The sequence below is a fragment of the Dasypus novemcinctus genome, chromosome 10, assembly GCF_030445035.2.
Source record: "Dasypus novemcinctus isolate mDasNov1 chromosome 10, mDasNov1.1.hap2, whole genome shotgun sequence".
NCBI lineage: Eukaryota > Metazoa > Chordata > Mammalia > Cingulata > Dasypodidae > Dasypus > Dasypus novemcinctus.
In genome coordinates this window covers 29,646,220-29,666,806 of record NC_080682.1, presented here as the reverse complement: position 1 = coordinate 29,666,806, position 20,587 = coordinate 29,646,220, and the positions used below count along the sequence as shown (strand labels likewise).

Here is a 20,587-nt window from a genome sequence, read left to right as displayed (position 1 = left end):
TACCAAGGCTGACTTGGATACAGCCATGGCTGAATGTCCAATCTGCCAGCAGCAGAGACCCACACACAGCCCCTGATTTGGCACCATTCCTTGAGGTGACTACCTTGCTACCTTGTGGCAGGTTAACTACATTTGACCACTTCCACCATGGAAGGGGCAGTCAATTGTTTTAACTGGAATAGACACCTACTTTGGGTATGGGTTTGCATTTCCTGCATGCAATGCTTCTTCCAAAACTACCATTTGTAAACTTCTCAAATGTCTTGTCTACCACCATGGCAATACACAACATTGCTTCTGATGAAGGAACCTATTTCACATCAATCGATGTGCAGAAATGGGCACATGCCCACGGAATTCACTGGTCTTACCATGTTCCCCATCACCCAGAAGCAGCTGGGTTGATAGAACGGTGGAATGGCCTTTTGAAAACTCAATTATGGCACCAACTAGGTGACAATACTTTTCAGGTCTGGGGCAATGTGCTTGAGGAGGCTGTGTATGCTCTAAATCAACATCCACTCTATGGTGCTGTTTCTCCCATAACCAGGATCCATGGGTCCAGGAACCAGGGGTGGAAATGGGAGTGATACTACTCACTATTACCCCTTGTGACCCACTAGGAAACTTTTTGCTTCCTGTCCCTGCAACCTCAAACTCTGATGGTCTGCAGGATTTAGTCCCAAAAGGAGGAGTGCTGTCACCAGGGAACACAACAATGATTCCATTGAACTGAATGTTAAAACTGCCACCTGGCCACTTTGGGGTCCTTTTGCAACTGAATCAACAGTCAAAGAAAGAAATTACTATGCTGGCTGGGGTGATTGATCCTGACTATCAAGGGGAAATAGGACTGAATCTCCATAATGGGGGTAAAGAAGAGTTTGCCTGGAATATAGGAGATCCTCTAGGGCATCTCCTAGTACCGCCATGTCCTATGGTTAAAATCAATGGAAAATTGCCACAACCCAATCCAAGCAGGACTAACAGTCTTCAGGATCTTCAGCCCAGAATCTTCAGGAATTAAAGTTTGGGTCACCCCTCCAGGCAAAGAATCACGGCCAGCTGAACTGCCTGCCGAGGATAATGGAAATCGTAGTGGAATGGATAGTGGAAGAAGGTAGTGATAAATATGAACTTCGACCATGAGACCAGTTACAGAAATGAGGACTATAATGGTCATGAATCTTTCTTTCTTGTTGCATTGTGATGATGATTGTATATGTGCACAAAACAAATTTCTTTGTCTTCTTGCCCAAACTGTTCCCATATCATATAACAAGTTATATCCATTTCATGTCATAATATTTGAGGATGTCAAGTTTGAGAGTGAATATTACCTAAGAACTTGCACCCTATTCTGTATGAAATTAATGCATTTCTGGTTGTAACAGGAGAGTTGAACATTGTTAGAGTGATGTGATATATATGTGAGTGTGTATATATATATATATATGCATGTCTATTATTGTTTTTACTTAGAGACTAAGTATGATTTAAGGCAAAGTGTATGGTTGCTAAGTTGACAAGCGGTGGATTGTGATGGTTAGGTTATTGTGCCAACTCATCCAGGTGCCAAATTGTTTGGTCAAGCAATCACTGGACTAACTGTAATAGAAGGGCATTTATGGACTTTAATCACTATTGACTTTGCTGCTAGTGGTAAATCATAGAAAGCTTGTTATAATTACATTAATCAGCGTAATTGCCATCAGCAATTAGTGACACTAAACCCAATCAGTTGTATCCCTTAAAAGGGGAAGTGATTCCAGCATTGAGAGAGAATTTCCCAGCTTGTCTTTGGACAGCCAACATCTCCCACAACTCATCAAGAGCCTTCATTGGACTTTCATTGCAGCCCCTGGTTGCAGCTTGCCCGGGGAACCTGGACTAGTCCATCCCCATGGCTGTGGGAGAGACTCTTATAGAATCATGTACTATTGACAGATATCTCTTATTGACTCTGTTTCTCTAGAGAACTGACTAATACAGTGTCTACAACCTTTTTTTAATTATTATGTCTTCAAAAAAGTTCTGAGTCACAGTAAAATCACCTATAGAATATAGGGAACTAAATAACATGATGAGCAGATTATTAAATTTAAAAATGCAACATGGCAGGGAAAGAAGACATCCCCTCAGTGAATAAGGGAGCAATTTCACATCTAAAATATATTACTTGATTTAAAAGTGAAGGATGTGTTTCAGAGAAAAATGAGAATGGCTAGCTTTGCCAACTGAATAATTTAAATGAAAACATTTATATAACTTAAAAACATTTTCTTTATAGAAAAAGCAATCTATTCTGATTTCTTCCCATATTAAAAGATAAGTAGTTGTTATTCTCCCCTGATTATTTATTGGAGTGTATTTTTTTATTTTTTTTAAGATTTATTTTATTTCTTTTTCTTCCCTTCCCCCTCCCCCACCCCATTGTCTAATCTCTGTGTCCATTTGCTGTGTGTTCTTCTGTGTCTACTTGCATTCTTGTCAGGTGGCGCTGGGAATCTGTGTCTCTTTTTCTTGCATCCCCTTGCTGTGTCAGCTCTCCATGTGTGTGGTACCATTCCTGGGCTGGCTGTGCTTTTCATATGGGGTGGCTCTTCTTGGGGAGCACACTCCTTGTGCATGGGGCACCCCTACATAGGGGACACCCTTGCATGGCATGGTACTCCTTGCATGCGGCAGCACTGCATATGGGCCAGCTCACTACATGGACCAGGAGGCCCTGGATATCAAGCCCTGGACCTCCTATATGACAGGCAGATGCTCTATAAGTTGAGCCACATCCACTTCCCTTATTTAATCTTAATAATCAAAAGCCACTAAATAAAATGCTTCATCCAGTCAGATTTATTCATGAGATGAATCTTTTGAGTTTGAAATATACAGACAGTATCAGAAAGAAACATTCTTTCATTTTATGATAGTAAATGACATGAAATAATTGTGCTGTTGTGAAGAGTTTCATATTTCCTAGAGGATTATGGATATTAGAATGTTAAATTCAAAATAATGTTCCCCATGAAAATTTATATAAAATTCTCTGAGATATTGATTGAGGATATGGATTCTGATATTAAACTGGTCAGTTGTAAGTCACTGAAATCATATACTAGCTTCATAAATTTGGTATATTATTTGATTCCACTATGCTCCTCACTTAAAATATGTGTAATAACAGAACTTCATCTATATGTATTAAATGAGATAATACAGTTAAAGTTATTAATATGGTGTTTAGCATATAACATTTAAAACCATCAGCAATAAAATATACTTCAATTAATCAAGCCTTTCCATTTTTCTTGGTGTCTCTATGTTAGTCTCTGAGGTTTAACAGTTTAAAAGAGGGGAAGTGGAATTGGACCAGTGGTTAGGGTGTCTGCCTACCACATGCGAGGTCCATGATTCAAACCCCAGGCCTCCTTGACCTGTGTGGAGCTGACCCATACACAGTGCTGATGAGAGCAAGGAGTGCCATGCCACGCAGGGGTGTTCCTTGCATAGGGGAACCCCACGCACAAAGACTGCACCCATAAGGAGAGCCGCCCAGTGCAAAAGAAAGTGCAGGCTGCCCAAGAATGGTACTGCACACACACAGAGATCTCACACAACAAGAGGACACAACAAAAAGAAACACAGATTCCCATGCCGCTGACAACAATAGAAGTGGACAAAGAAGAAGACACAGCAAATTGACACAGAGAACAGAAAACAGGGGCAGGGCGAGAAATAAATAATTCTTAAAAAAAAAACAAAACCAGAGTTTAAAATAGTAAAATCAGTAAAGGAAAATGCTCCGTTGAGGGAAAAGATTCTCTTTTCATCAAAGATATAGGAGGAAGAGAAGTTTCATGCTAAAACTGCCAATGTACTACTGACAACTGATGGAATAATATAGACTAAGTTCAGAAGAGAAATCACTAAACAAGGTCATCTGTGGGAATGTTTTCTTAGAAGTAAGATTTGAATTGGAGTTTTATATTTAAAGTTACTTATATTTCTATATCAAAGTCTACTTTCCCTTTTGTGTCCTAAGTACAACTATAAAAGGCTGTCATCGATAAGGAAAATAAAATCATTAATTAGAGTGGTTTTTCCCTAGATACTGTTACTGGTTTATGTCCATTCCAAGTAGAGTACAGTCTACTAATTTTCAGTATAGTATTCCTACAAAAATAATTCCTTGTATATTCTCTATTCTCCTATATTCTCCAGAGCAAGAGAAAAGATGTGCAAAATTCAAGAGGAAAGCAAAGAGATATAAAGTAAATTAATGACAAATAACTACACTGATTATCATAACCACAATGCCTAACAAAAACTGCCTATTCTAAGTCAAATAGTGTAACATACATTACACTACTTATTCCCAAAACAACTCCCTAAAGTAAAGATTACTAGTAGTACACAGTTTGCAAACAGAGAATAAGTTCCAATAATTTAAGTGAGGACATATCATCCTAATACTTGTAATTTCCTTTTTCAGTCAGTTTATGTCAATGTCTTTGACAGTGATTACTTAAGTTCAGGTTAAATGGAGCATTGTTGCTGAGATTGATCAGTGGAGAGATATTATTCATGTCAATACTCATTCATGAAATGTTTTTAAAGCACTTACCCCATATGAGCACTTGATTACCTATCGGAATAAAAATACTGAATGAGAAGGGGATGAGGACATTATTTTCCTGGAAAATATTTTGTGCCCTTTTCTCCAAAGTAAAGATGAGTTGTTCTGTGACTCAGTCTTAATACTATTAGTCTCAGATTAAATGTTACTTTCTTGTATAGTTGTTGGAGCTCCCATGTATATTGTATTTCTTTATAAATAGACTCTTCGTATTCAATTTTAATAACCAACTTGGAGATTTGACCTCACTAATGGTCCCTAACCTATGTAAAGGCAGAGCCCACAATTCTTACTTTCAGTATACTAAAGGTATACACTGCATGGCCCATAGTAAATTACAATATATGCTAAAACATATGCATTGGTTTACCGTGTTATGCATTCACTCAAACATAACTGGGTCGCTAGAAATCAAATTCTCTTTTTGTTCCAGTGGATTTCATAATGTGTTAGTGTTAGAGGGGAAAAAAAGTAGAGAGGAGATGATTAAAACTTTTAATTTTGTGAGAAGATATGAAATGGGACAATAACTATAAAAATGTGAAAGGAGAAGGAACAAAAAGAAGGTTCCTGAAAGAGAGAATAATAGGAAGAGGAATTTTATGGGGGTGCACTAGGTTTCAGTTCACAGAAAATATTTTCACTGAAATTTCCCAGGTCTTTGATCCCTTATCTAGACATATCTGAACTGTAAACAGAGAAGGGGAGAAATGGAACTTTTACCTTTATGGTGTGCTATGAAAATAGGAAAGTTAGAATGGAGTGTTCACTAAAATAAGGAAGGAGCTAAGAATTAGTGAGAAGTAAGAAACTAAAAGAAGAAAATATAAGTTGTTTCAGTGGTGTGGGATTTGTCAGTGGGAAGAGGAGCTTGGTATCTTGAAGAAAAAAAGGGATTTTGTTATCTGTACAAAATGAAGAAGAAATTAGATTCTGGGAAATGTAGGTGAGAATTAAAAATCTTGTCACAATGTGGATTTTAGAGTATGTGACTATCTGTGAAAAAAAGTCAATTTTCAGCATTAATACTTTTTGGAAATTCCAAAAAGTAATGCCAAGGGTTCAATACACTGGAGAAGAGATAGAACATCTGTGGATAGAAATGCTTAATTTCTTGAAGGAGCTGATTAAGGTCAGTCTGCACTGCATTAGTCTACGTTTTTTAATGGTTGTTCTGAACAGACAGTTATTCATAGTTAGAGGTGGAAAAAAAGTTACAAGAAGGAAGATTAACCTCTTGTTTGATGTCAAGTGAGAGCCTCACAATCAACATCCTTTCTTGCACATTTTTCTTTTTGCCTTGTTTAGTTACTCAGTAAAGTCTTAAACTTATCTATTTTCTCTGTAAAGACCTAAAATTCAGAAAATAAGTAATTGTGAAATTGGTGGAGGATGTGATAGGGATAAAGACATAATACAAGTAAATTTTACTTAGTTTACATTCCAAATTTCAAGTGTATATGTGATTTGCTATGATGCATCACTTCTAAAAAGTTTACATGATATATTAAATGAGATGTAGTTCTATAATGGGACAATAAACATCCCTTATTTTTCTGATAACAGTCTTTCCCAGACAATGAGTGGTCCCAGGGTACCGATGCCCATGTTAGCCTAAATTGAAAATGGTGATAAAGTCTTACTGGTCATCTTGCCCTTTGGTTATCCAAGATGCAGGTCATTGGGAACACATGTAGCCAAAAATGACAAAATCATATAAACAGATTGTAAATTAGAAGGTGGTAGGCAAAAAAAAAATGCAAATAAAAACCAAACACAGTCCAGAGAGATCAGGAAGGAGAAACAGTTCTCATTAAAGAATAGCAAATGCAAACTAGAGCAACTCTTATCATGATGATAAGAGAGCCGACAGACTTTGCTCTTTTTTGTTGTGGTTTGCTTACTGTTTTATTATTCAGGTGTCCATGATTTTTATTAAGGCAGAAAAGAATTTAAGATTACTTTCTCTTTTTTTTTCAATTGATTTTGTAAAAATATTACATTAAAAAAAAATATGAGGTCCCATTCATCCCCACCACCCCCACCCCACCACTCCCCCCCCCAGCAACATTCACTCCCATCATCATGACACATCCATTGCATTTGGTAAGTACATCTCTGGGCATCTCTGCACCTCATGGTCAATGGTCCCTGGAGTTTATGATTTAGTATTTGACATATATTACAAAAGAAATCAAAACAATAACCACAAAACTGGATATCCATCTTAAAACAGTGGATTGGAAACCATCCATTTGATGTGTTCCATTTTGCAGCTGGACACAGAGATTGAAGTGGCTTCTTAATCTTGAAATAATTTTTCTGACAAATGGAATCAGAATATGTCAGAAAAAAAGAGTAGAGAAATCTCATTTCATCAGTGAAATTCATCCTGTTTGGTCTTTCTTATATTTCTGTCCTCCAAGGATTCCTTTTTCAGAGTACTTTTGATAAACAATGTGATTACTCTGATGGGAAAGGTCTCATTATCATAATGACCAGGTTTATTCCCTCTCTTCAAACCCCCATGAATTTATTGCTTGGAAAATTTTTCTTCTTGGAAATATGTTATGTGTTGGTCACTGTCCCCATATTATTAACAGATCTTTATAGACAAAATGGAAATATTTCCTTTGTGGTACTGTGCTACTCAAATGGTTTTTCTTCTGGTCTTGGCAGCCACCGAATGTTTCATTCTGAGTGGAATGGTTTATGACAAGTATGTGGCTTTTTGCTACCCATTACTCTCTCCTCTTGTTATGAGCAACAGACTGTGTACCCATGTGGCAGCAGGCTGCTGGATCAGTGGAATTCCAGTCCACATAGGATTCACCTACCAGATATTCTCTCTACTTCCTGTGGACCTAATCAACTGAACCACTTTTTTCAGTGACAAACCTCCAGTATTTCAGCTTTACCTGTGGGGACACTTTGATAATATAGATGTTAATCTATGTGATTGTGGTGCTAGTTGTCACTATAACATTTATGCTGATAGTTGGATTATACATGGAAATAATCTTGATCTTTCTAAAGCTACCATCAGCAACTGGGCAATTCAAGGCATTTTACCACCTGTTCTCACCTCATAGTTGTGATATTGTTCTTTGGATCAGGCATCATTACATATATGAGACCAAAGTCAAATCATTTATCAGCAATGGACAAACTTTTCTCTTTTTATAACATTGTGACACCAATGTTTAAACCCATGATATATTTTTTGAGGAACAGATGTCATGGTGGCATTGAGGAAATCCCCACCAAAATGGGTTATGGTATAACTCAAAAAAGATGACTTGATTAAAGTTCTTTCTTTTTTACTTATTACATAGCAGGCTCCATATATTATTTTTGTTCTTTCTCAGATACTCCTAGAAATATTATCTATTCTGAGTAAATGATTGCATATTATTTTTGTTTTTCCATGAAGTCAACTCAGCTTTTATTATCACATAGTAAATTAATCCCAATAATTAAATTTTTTTATGGAGGAAATTCAGTTACCTATCTAAGGTTTGTAAGTATATTAAATATGCCATTGGAGTCATCAAAGATAGTTATTGCTGCTATTATTGTTTCTCAATATTGGTAATTATTAATTATAAATGTTTTCATTTTGGCAAGTGTGGAGGATTAATTGAGAATTTAAATGTAAAAAGCTTAAATGATACCTGATGCATTGTGAGTTCTATAAGAAAATTTTCTCCTTGCATATGAATATCCATATGGCTCATTTCATTTTCTTTTACTCTTGGATTTGGATCCAGAGAAATATTTAGCTTTATCCCCAGTATAAGGATGGGAATCACAGTTAAAAATGTAAAAAAAAATTTTTTTGAAATAATAAAAATATTGCTTGTCTATTTTCTTAATTATTGAGAAGGCAGTATTTCTTGAACAGTGTGACAAAAGATATTAGGTAATTTCCACTCCTCATTAATTTCACTCAGGAACAAACCAAAATTGATAGTGAAATTTACCCAGACGAAATGAGGGTCACACACACAGAGACATATACACACTGACTAAGGAGAATAATAAGAATTTGATATTAGGCTCTGTATTCATCCTCAAATAAGCTAAAATTATTAATGGAAGCAGTATAAATAGCCAATTAGAATGATTAAATCTAGCTTTAATGAAAGACTTTAAAATAACCGAACAAACAGGAAAAGGTGTATGATTAAAGTACCACATAAATTCTGATTGTGTCAGCTTTGAACTACATTTTCATGTGCTTGGTGTCATTTTTATAATCTCTTAGGACTAGAGCTCTTATCTTTAGAGAATTGACTCTACAACTAGTACCTACGTCTAATTCCTATATATACCCAATTCTCTTGAAAAACAACAAAACCAAGTGCTGCAACATATATTTACTCAAGACAGTCTCTCAGTACTTTACAAATAGGTAATCCAACTTTACAGACAGTGAAAATGAAATTTATTTCCTTTTATTTTTGTCTCCAACTGAGAATTTCTGATAAAAAAAAGAAAGTAGACTAATAAGGAAATACACTATCTGAGAAGAAAGGTACACATTTTGGAGCTTTTATTCACTGGCTTGGAGAGAAGATACCAAGTCTTACATCACATGAAATTAATATGTAAGTGTACCAGCCTCATAACTAGAACAACTGTTTGATTCTTATAAAAAAAATTCTTACTGATAAACATAAAAGTATTGCTTACCTAAAAACTGTCATTAATTTTGCTGCTAGGGTTTTGTATGAAACATTTCCACAATGTATAATTTCGGAGGTATTTTAAGGAGTGATATTCACAGAATGAAAAAATTATATTCTTGAGTTGAATCCACATAATTTTTCAGAGAATGGAAGAGAGTTCAGTACAGAAAAAGAGAAAAATGTATGTAAAGTTTGCAGAAACTGAAGTATAGTCTGTAAAATTTGACCAGTGATTCAAGAGCCCCACAACCCAAATTCACTATAGACATTGTTGTTAAATAAAATGAATTGCCAATTTGACCTTTGAATTTTATCTTATCTGTTACTCAATTTACTCTGCTATATTAAATTAGGTGGTTTATAACCCATTTGCATATATCCTTATTAACAATTTTACTTATACCTCTAACATTTGGAGAAGGAGACATTTGCACTTAATACAAAGTTTCAATTAAATATATTTGTAAAAAATGGCCAGAAAAATTATACTTACTGACTGAGTTCATCCTGTTGGGACTGGCAGAATCCACAGAGCAACAGATTATCCTCATTTTGCTATATTTTCTGACTTACATGCTTACAGTTCTGGGGAATATTGGGATAATTTTCCTAATTAGAATTGACTCCAGAATTGACATACCCTTGTATTTCTTCTTGGCTAAATTGTCTTTTGTGGATGTTGGTTATTCATCCACCATCACCCAAAAAATGCTGATAAATTTATTATCGGAGTAGAAAACCACCTCCTTTGCCAGCTGCTTCTTGCAGTTGTACTTCTTCATTGCCTTGTCAACAACTGATTGCATCATCTTTGGGTTAATGATCTATGACTGTTATGTGGCCATATGTAACCAACTACTCTATTCCTTAGTCATGTGCAGGATGGTGTGGCTTAAGATGGCAGCTAGAGTTTTTGCAGGGGGATTGCTGAACTCCATCGTTAACACGTGCTAGGTAAGTGGTTTGCCATTCTGTGGAGAGTTAAAACATTTTCACCTTATGTCCTTCACCTGACAGCTATAATTTTATTCAATTCCATCTCCATCTATAAATATCTGAAACCTAGTTCCAGCTATTCCCTGAATCAGGACAACGTGGCTTCTGTGTTCTATACCATGTTGATCCCCATGTTGAATCCCCTGATCGATAGCCTCAGGAATAAGGAAGTAAAGAAAGCTTTATGGAATGTAATTACCAGGAAGAGAGTCCCTTCACTTCTTTGATTGTTTAGCTGCTTTTATGAATTAAAAAAGCATCTTTAATTTACTTTCAAAATTTGTTCAAGCATACAGGTTCATTGAGATATTTTCAAGTGAAACGCATTCTGTTAATCCTCAAGTATCTGTATCCAGTCAGTGATAAGGTAGATTATCAGACTAATACGTGACCAAGGGAACTTCTTATAATTATCAATATCTTCCCAGGGTCTTCAAAAATTAAGGGTTATTTGTAATGAAATCTTCATTGATGAAATAAGAGGATTAAATGTTTGGAAACTAAAGTTGCTATGTCACATGAAATTAATCATATAGAAGGTTTTAGACATACCACTCATTTTTTCCTTATGTTTTGCTTTTCAATTTTTGTTGTATTACTAGCGTAACACCATATGTCACATATATCAGATATGCTTTAATATGGAATCTCCCTCTTTTTGTTCTTTTTCTGGGGGGTGTATTGGGTAATGAACCCAGAATCTTGTACATGGGAATCAGGAGCTCACGTCACAGGGATACACCCATAATTTTTCTTTTTAATTTATTGATATATTTTCTATAGAGGGATACTTAACTGAAATGTCAGGACTATAATTTTATTATAACTTAAACTCCTTACCTTTCATTTCTCTTTCCCCAACAATGCACACATACATTCATGAAAGATTACATGTGCGTATGTGCAAAAATAGGTACCAGAAAAATTGCTGCCTGTTTAGAATATACCACTTACAACTCCCCTTTCATTCCTTTTCCTTCTTCTCAAAACTTCCCATTTCTTTCCCTGCTTTCTCAGTCTCAGAATATTTTCTCTTGTGCACAGAGTCAGTTGCACACATACACAGAATCACAAAAGCATATATATTCAACTGCTGCAAGGAATTCAATTTTTATATGGTTCCAAAGGAGTTAGATCAGGGTTCAATGGGTGATTCTGATGTATATTTTATGCTCATGGTTTTCCTCCTCATAGAAGAATTCTATAAGTTGCCTTTAAAGAGCAATTGAAATTCCTCTCAATATTATTTCAAAACATTATTAATACAGATATAAATATAGAAGGCTCATTTGTATTGTTTTAATATAATCATATATGTATATAACCAAAATGGTGTACTATTAAATAATATTGTATCTTTTCCAAGGTAAAACATAGAGATAGAAATAAAGCTCTGTAAATGAAATTCAGTTATTCTGAGATTTGAGGTTTTATACATGTCATACTTTAGCCTTGTTTTCTGCTCTCTAATTCAGCTCTCCTCATCTAAATAACTTCATTTACAATGTCTAGAACTATTAACAACTTTGGAGTCAGTTACCAATTACTTATATTGGTTCCTTTTTAATTCACCAAATGTATGTGTTTTTATGGAAATTCTTATGATTTCCCTAACTCATAATCACTTGTAAAAAAGTATTTTTAAACTTTACATTTTCTTGCTTATAATTCAATGCATGTCTATGAAAAATGTTCCAAATGTTTTTTTATTTTCTTTAACGCAAAAGAAATTTACTCTTAAAAGAAATAAGAAACTGTTAATTATTATAGAGTGTGTGTTTCCATCTCCTGTTTTCTTTAGCATTTGACAATATTTATTAACTCTTTTTCATGAAATGAAATATTACTTTTGTCTACTTTCTCTTTTTTTCTACTTTCCCCATCATTTTTTCACTGGGGATTTGATATCACTCTTTCTCCAGCAAGTATCTATCAGTCAATGTTTTGCCTTTGCTCAGTGTCTTTTTAGGCAACTAACTTATCAAAATTAGTGAGTGACTTTGAACTATGTGTAACTAGGCTTAGTTAGGGTCAATATCTTCATCAGTATTTGGGTGAAGTTAAATAGACTCTTGCTTACAAAATCAGTGAACATCATAAAGCTTGGAAATTAAGCAAACAATTTGGAAGGAATGAAGGAAGCAAGACTAAAGAATCACATAGATCCAAGTAATAAACTAAAAATAATTGGATGATAAAATTTAGAGATGAAGTGTTGTGTTAACATTGAAAAGAAAAAAGTGTACAAGTGATTCACTATTAATATGTAAAAATAATTTTGGATTTACTTTGGTAAATGTTAACTAACATGCACAAAGTAATTTTAACTATGTCTATTAGGTCCAGATCCTCTTATGTGTTATTCAAGGTCTAGTTTGTTTTTTTGTTTTTCTGATTTTTTTTTTGTATTTTTTAACGAATGAGGCAGTTTATTAACCCAGCATCATTTGTTCTAATGTTTCTTGTTGGCAGCAGCCAACTGTCCAGTGATTCTGTCCAGATCTCTCTGTCCCTGAGGTGTCAGTTTGCAACCACCATCTTGGTCCTTTCCACCATTTTCAGCCCTTCCAGGGCTTGGAGGACCCGGTGGGCCACACTCTTGGAGCCTCGGCTGAAATGTCTGGTCATGACACCGTTTCTCTGACATCCGCCATAGATCTTGGTCATGGAGCTAACCCCAGTGCCACCCAGGAGGTACAGGTGCCCTGCTGTGGAAGCAGCTTGTGTGTAGAACCAGTTCTCGTTGTAGGGAGCAAGCTCTTTATGCTTGGCCAGCTTGATGGTGTCTACCCATTCGGGAAATTTCAGCTTCCCGTACTTTTTGAGAAAGGCTGCCAGAGCTCTGACAAACTCTTGCAGGTTCACGTCTTTTACAATAACTCAAGGTATGGTGCAGCCTCCAGGCTGCCAGCCATGGGAAAAAAAAAATAAAGCTAGGTTTCTTTATTGATTCTCTGTTGAGATGTTCTGTCTATTGGTGCTAATGGTATATTAAAGTCTCCCAATTTAATTGTAAAAGCATCTATTTCTCCACTTAGTTTGTTCAATGTTTGCCTCATGTACTTTGAAGTGCCCTAATCAGGTGCATAAATATTGTTATTGTGCTTTCTTCTTAATTGATTACCCTTTTTATTAATATTTAGTGGCCTTCACTAAATAGTTTTGCATTTAAAGTCTATTTTGTCTGATATTAGTATAACTACTCCCACCCTTTTTTAGTTATTCTTTGCATGTAAAATTGTTTTCCAACCATTCACTGTCAGCCTCCTTGCATCCCTGGGTCTAAAGTTATTTTCTTGTAGACAACATATAGATGGTCATATTTCCTTAACCATTCTACCAATCCAAGTCTCTTTATTGGAGAGTTTAATCCATTAACATTCAATCTTATTATTGTCAAGGAATTGCTTACATTAGCCATGTTTTTTGTTTAGGTTTATATAGGCTATATGTTGTTTTTATTTCTCTTTTTATCTTTTTAGTTATTCTTATACATTCCTCCAGCTTTTTCCTTTCAATTGCAGTGTTTCTTTAATACTTTTTGAAGTACAGGTTTCTTATTGACAGTATCTCTTCATTTCTCTTTATCTGTGATAATTTTGGATTTTCAATTGCCAGTTTTGCTAGATAGAGAATTCTTGTCTGGAAGCTTTTTTCTTTTAGCACCTTAACTATGTCATACCGCGCCTTCTTGCCTCCATGGTTTCAGGTGAGAAATCAGTGTTTAATTTTATCAAACATCCCTTTGATGTTACGGATCTCTTTTTTCTTGCTGCTTTCAGGATTTTCTCTTTGTCTTGAGCATTGGGCAATTTGACAAGTATATGTCTTGGGTTAGGCCTGATAGGATTTATATTGTTTGGGGTTTGTTGTGTTTCCTGGACATGTATATCCCTGTCCCTCAATAAAATTTAGGAAGTTTTCAGCCATTATTTCTTCCAGCAGTCTTTCTTCCCCCTTCCCCTTTTCTTCTCCCTCTGAGATGTGTATAATGTGTATGTTTGTGTGTTTCATGTTGTCATTCAAGTCCCTAAGTCTCTGCTGGATTTTTAAAATCTTTTTTATATATCTATTTTACAATCTGTCAAATTTCAGATATACTGTGTTCCACTTTGCTGATTCTTTCCTCTGTCTGTTCAAATTTGTTGTTATATGCATCCAGCATACTTTTGATTTCTTATATTGTTCCATTCGCCGCCATCATATCTGTTATGCATATTTGCACTTTCTTCAGTATGTTCTCCCAGTGTCTTCTTAATATCCTTAATCTCCTCTTTTATTTCATTAACTTGATTCGTGATATTTGTTTGGACATCTCTGATTAGTTGTTCCATGTCTATATCTCCTCCTGTTTTTTAGTTTGTTCATTAAACTGGGCCATGTCTTCCTGTTTCTTAGTATGGTTTGTAAACTTTTGGTGGTGACTAGGCATCTGTTTATCTAATGGGTTTATTTGGTTGACTAGCTTCTCTTTCTACTCTAGGGTTTTATTTTGTTGTTGTTTGTGTGTGTGTGGTTTTTATTTGCACACTTCATTACTCTAAGTTTATTTCCTTGCTGTTGTCTATGTTCCTTTGGAAAAAAAGTAGGATGAAAAAGAAAGGAAAGAGATAAGAAGAGAAAAAAGAATAATAGTAGTAATAATAATAAAAAGGTCAAAGAGAAGTCATACAAGTCCTAGGAAAATAAATAACGTGTAAAAAACATAAGAAGTACAGAGGAAAAAGAAAAAAAATGTGGAATAGAAAAAATGAACTGAGAAACAAAATAGATAAAAATATACAGAAGGAACTAATTCCTCATGAGGAATGGTGAGGAGAAAAAGAAAAAGTAAAACAAAAAAAAAATAGAAAATGGAGAAAAAAGAATTAGAGAGAAAAACAAACAAACAAAAAATTGAACACCAAACAAAACAGGTGGAATGAAAAAAAAAAACAGAAGATAGAGGAAGGAAGCAAAGAAAGAAAAGAAATAGCATAGGTCAAAAAAATCGTAAAAGAAAAAAAAAAAAGAGGAGAAAGCAAAGGAATGGGAAACACAACAAACCAGAAATAAAACAATAGCAACTAAGAAAAAAAAAAAAAGGAAAAACAACTTTCCCTCTTAGGCCCTTAAGGAACTTTTTGGGCTGCTGTTGTTTATCTGTCAATTACATTGCAACCTGCAGCCTGCAAGTGACATATCGCATTTTTGTGAGTAAAATAAGGAAAGGAAAAAAAGGGGGAACTTTTAATTTAAAAAGATAGCAGACCAAAGAAAGCCTAAAAATAAAAAGAATGTCTATATGTTCCCTGTCATAAGGTATCAGCCGGATGCCTGATAACCCAGTGGAACACTCCCTTGATCACTTGTCTGAGGAGAATCAGTCATACAATCAGGGGCTTCATATATGCAAGGCAGGAGTTCCTCAATTGAGCTAAATTGTCTCCTTTAGTTAAATAGGCTTCAGAAAGCCATATGACACCTTTCCCTCAGGCATTTTAGACTTCTACCATTTGCTAGAGTACTGCTGATTAGGCATCTGCCCCTGCCCCCTCTCCAATCTGGTTCCTCTCTCTCCCACATTGGCTGGGCATGACAGCATTGCTTGAGTAGATCCTCTCCCCTCTCCCCATTGAGTTGGGTTCCCTTCCGAGAGTCAATGGGAGCTCAGCTGGCCAAACTCACTACCTTCTGTCAGACCCCTTTTCCTCCCAGAGAGTGCTCACTCCCAGTCCTTTGGCAGAAGTGAGTCAGAGGCTCCACTGAGGCTTCTTGACCTGCTCTGAGGGCAGGATATATGTGCCCTTCCCAGCCACAAGGGCGAACAACTAATGGTTTTCCTTTGGCTTCTTTATCTTTCCAGTACCCTCCTAGATGACTTAGAGTACCTTCCTGTTCTATATATATCCAAAGCAGTTCCTTTAGATAGGTCCCTGCTTCCTCTCCATTTTTTCTGTGAAAGAATCAGACTCTGCCTACCTATTTTAGTGCCATTTTCCTGGAAATATTCACAATGTACTTATCTTGATTTAATATTTTTATTATGTTGACATGTGCGGTCACCCCTCGGGCTGAAGTGTGGTTTGCTGGCCTGGCGGGGGAGCAGCCACGGCAGGCCAAGCTGCTGCCCCCATAATAGGGTGGCTGGTCGGACTCACCGCTACCCCTGAAGGGAGCTTGGCATGGGCGCAGAGTGCCCTCGGGTCTCCCCTTCTTGGCAGCCCTCCTCCCGGATGGCACCACACGATGCCTGTGGGGCGGCACCCTCCTCCTTCTTTCTCCCTGCGCAGGTGCAGGGCGGAAAATTCCAGTCTGCCCTTTTCCCCTCCCCCAACAGCAGCAACAGCCAGGCGTGGGCGGAAAAATCCAGTCTGCCCCCCACCCCAGCAACAGCAGCCACCAATCACTAAACCCTGCCCCTTCCCCCAGCAACAGCGACAGCCAATCCCTAACCACCACCCCTCCCCCATCCAGTACCGCCCACTGACCTTTCGCCGGCAACCAATCAGAACAGGGCGTGGCTTCGACCAATCAGCCTTCCCCAGCCCCTATAAAACTGTTGCCTCTCCCTCCATAAAGTGGACTTGCGTGTTTACCTTGTTTCTGCGGTAGTTCTTCTGCCGTGCGCCCTCCAGTCCTGAGAGCCCCCGACAAGGGCCTGGCCTCCCTTGTCCCCAGTTCATCGCCTGCTTCTCCGGGCGACCCCTTCGTCGCCGGCTTTGCCGGGCGACGCCGTCAGCCGAACCGCGCAACCCCTTGTGAGACTGATCCCTCGTCTGCTGCCGGACCAACCCCTCGTCCCAAGCGGGACTGACCCCTCGTCCAGAGCTGGACCGACCCCTCGTCCGCAGCCAGACCCCACCTCAACCGACCGAGCAAGCCGCCGCAGACATGGTAGGTAGCAAAGTATTAATTCTTGATGTTTAAGATTGTATTCAAATTAATTGTTCCTTGTCTGTTGGAAAGTACACCATTAAGTCTTGATTTCTTTATCTGCACAATGAAGAAAATAATATTGCCATCCACAATTTGTAGTGTAGAGGATTAATTGAGAATTTAAATGGAAGAAGCTAAATATGATATCTGACGCATTGTGAGTTTTCTATGAAAATTTTCTCCTTGCATATGAATATCCAATAGAGTTTATTTCAGCTTCTTTTACTTTTGCAATTTGATCCAGACAAACATTTGGCTTCATCTGTAGTATAAGGACCATAATCACTGCTAGTAATTACAAAAAACCAAAACCAAAACAAAAAAAAACACAAAATTTTAAAATAATAACAAAGAATTAGTTGTGCTTACCTGTTTTCCTGTTATTCACAAAACAATATTTCTTGAACATTATGGCAAAAAATATTAGGTAGTTTCTACTTCATATTTATTTCACTCAGGAACAAACCTAGATTGATTATGAAATTTACCCAGACAAAATGAGGGACACACACATAGACAGACACAGACGTGTCCACTGATTAAGGGCTATGTATTCTCTTGGTAAGCTAAAATTACTGATAAAGACAGTATATAAGAGCAATTAAAATGATTAAATCTACTTTAGGGACTTTAAAATAACCCAGCAAACAGAAAAAGGTTTGATTTAAGCTTAACATAATTTTTTATTGCAACAGCTTTGAAATACATTCGCACTTGCTCAGTGTCATGTTTTCTTTCTTTGGAGACTGAAATTCTTGCCTTTAGAGACTTGACTCTATAATTCGGACCTTTATCTAATTCCCAGAGACACTCGATTTTCTTTACGAACAACGAATTAAAGTGCTGCAAAGTATATTTACTGAAGACAGTCTCTCAATATTTTACAAATTGGTAATTCAACATGAAGATAATGAAGATGAAATTTACTTCTTTTTAAATTTTTAATCTCCAACTGAGAACTTCTGATAAAAAAGAAAGTAGACCACAGAGGTAATGCACTTATCTGAAAGGAAAGGTACAGAGATTTGTAACTTTTATTAACTGGTTTGGATAGATACCAAATCTTCTATTACATGGCATTAATATGTAAGTGTACAAGCCTCATAACTAAAACAAGTGTTTGATTCTTATTAAAACAAAACACTCTTAATGATAAACAAAATATTACATACCTAAGAACTGTCATAAAATTTATTGGTTTTTGCATGATACATTTTCAGAACAATGTATAAACTTTGGAGGTGAGTGTTTTCTGGAGTGATATTCATGGAATAAAAAAATTATATCTTTGAATTAAAGCCACATACTTTTTCAGAGAATGGTGGAGAAAAATGTATGTGAAATTTGTGAAATTTCAAGTTGAGTCTGTGGACTTAGACCAGTGATTCGGGAAGTTCATAAACCAAATTCAATACAGACATTGTTTTTCAATCAAATGCATTATCCATGTGTCTTCTAAATTCTATCTAATTCAGTCATTTGACTTACTATGCCATGTTAATCTAGGTAGTTTTTCATGAATTTGTGTATATCCTTATTAACAATTTTACTTATACCTCTAAAGATTTGGAGAAGGAAATATTTGCACTTAATACAAAGTTCCAATTAAATATGTTTGTAGTAAATGGCCAGAAAAAGGTTATAATTCACTGACAGACTTCATCTTGTTGGGACTGGCAGAATCCATGGAACAACAGATTATCCTCTTTTTGCTATTTTTTCTGATTTACACACTTACAGTTTTGGAGAATATTAGGATGACTCTCTTAATCAGAATTTATAGACTTCACACACCCATGTATTTCTTCTTGGCTAATTTGTCTTTTGTGGTTGTATGTTATCCTTCCACCATCACCCCCCCCAAAGATGCTAGTAGATGTATTATCAGAGAAGAAAACCATCTCCTTTGCTGGTTGTATTTCTTCATTACTTTGTCAACAGCTGAATGCATCTTCTTTGGGTAATGGCCTATGACCATTATGTGGCCATATGTAACCCACTGCTTTATACCTTAGTCAGGTCCAGGATAGTATGCCTTAAGATGGCAGCTTGGGCCTTTGCAGTGGGATTGCTAAACTCCATGGTTAACACCTGTTATGTAAGCAGTTGACATTCTGTGGTTCCAATGTTATCCATCACTTCTTCTGTGACAGCCACCCCCAATATTTAAGCTCTCTTGTTCTGACACAATCATGAGTGAAATCATTGTTTCTTCTTTTGCTGGTGTGAATATGTTTGGGTCTTTCCTGGTGATTCTCACCTCCTACTCTTACATTCTCTTCAATATATTTCATATGCATTCAGGGGAAGGGAGACATAAAGCATTGTCAACTTGTGCCTCCCACCTGACGGCTATAATTCTGTTCTGTTCCACCTCCATCTATACATATGAAGACCTAGTTCCAGAACTATCGCTTGAATCAGGACAAAGTGGATTCTGTGTTCTACGCAATTGGGTATTCCCATGTTGAATCCCCCTATCTATAGCCTCAGGAATAAAGAAGTAAAGAAAGCTTCATGGAACGTAATTACCAGGAAAAGAATCTCTTCATTTCTGTGATTTTTTTTGCTTAGTTTTCCTAATTAACTAATGTCTTTAATTAACTTTCAAACCCTAGTTTAAGCATGCAGGTTTTTATAACAGTATTTTCAAAGTAAACACTTTCTATTAATACTCAAATATGTGCATCCAATTATTGCTAATGTGGATTACCATGCTAATAATTGACCAAGGGTACTTCTCTTATAATTATTCTATATCTTCCCTGGGCCTTCCAAAATTAGGGTGCATTTATAACAAAATCATGTCTGCAAAAATAAGAGGCATAAGTGTTTAGAGATAAAGTTGCAACATCCCATGAAATTAATTATTTCAAAGATTTTAGATAAGCCACTTACTTTTTTCCTTATGTATTTCTTTACACCTTTTATAAGATTATCACGTATGTAAAATATGTCAGACATGGTTTATAGTAATATGCGATTTTCCTTTTTTATGTACTGATATATCTACTGGAGGGGGATGGTTAAATAAAATTTCAGGACTTTAGCTTTATAACAGCTCTGAACTCCTCAGCTTTTAGTTCTCTTTCCTGAACAATGTGCACATACATTCATGAAAGAATAAATGTTAGTTTGTGCAAAAATATGCTACCAGGAAAATCACTTCCTATTTAAAAAGTACCACATAAAATTCACCTTTCATTTCCTTTTCTTCCCCTCAAACTTTCCAGTCTCTATTTTTCCTTTCTTTCACAGACTGTCACACACACACAAAGTCACCTTCAGACCTACACAGAGCCATGCACACACAGACTCAGCTGCTTCAAAGAATTCAATTGGAGTC

At 36.3% G+C, this 20,587-nt stretch overlaps 2 pseudogenes; both read left to right on the top strand.

Annotated features, from left to right (window-relative positions):
• The first annotated feature begins 275 nt into the window (after nt 1-275).
• Nucleotides 276-10,341, top strand: LOC105746901 (olfactory receptor 5F1-like; annotated as a pseudogene).
• Nucleotides 10,342-10,442: 101 nt separating this feature from the next.
• On the top strand, nt 10,443-19,801 carry LOC105746902 (olfactory receptor 5F1-like; annotated as a pseudogene).
• Nucleotides 19,802-20,587: the final 786 nt, after the last annotated feature.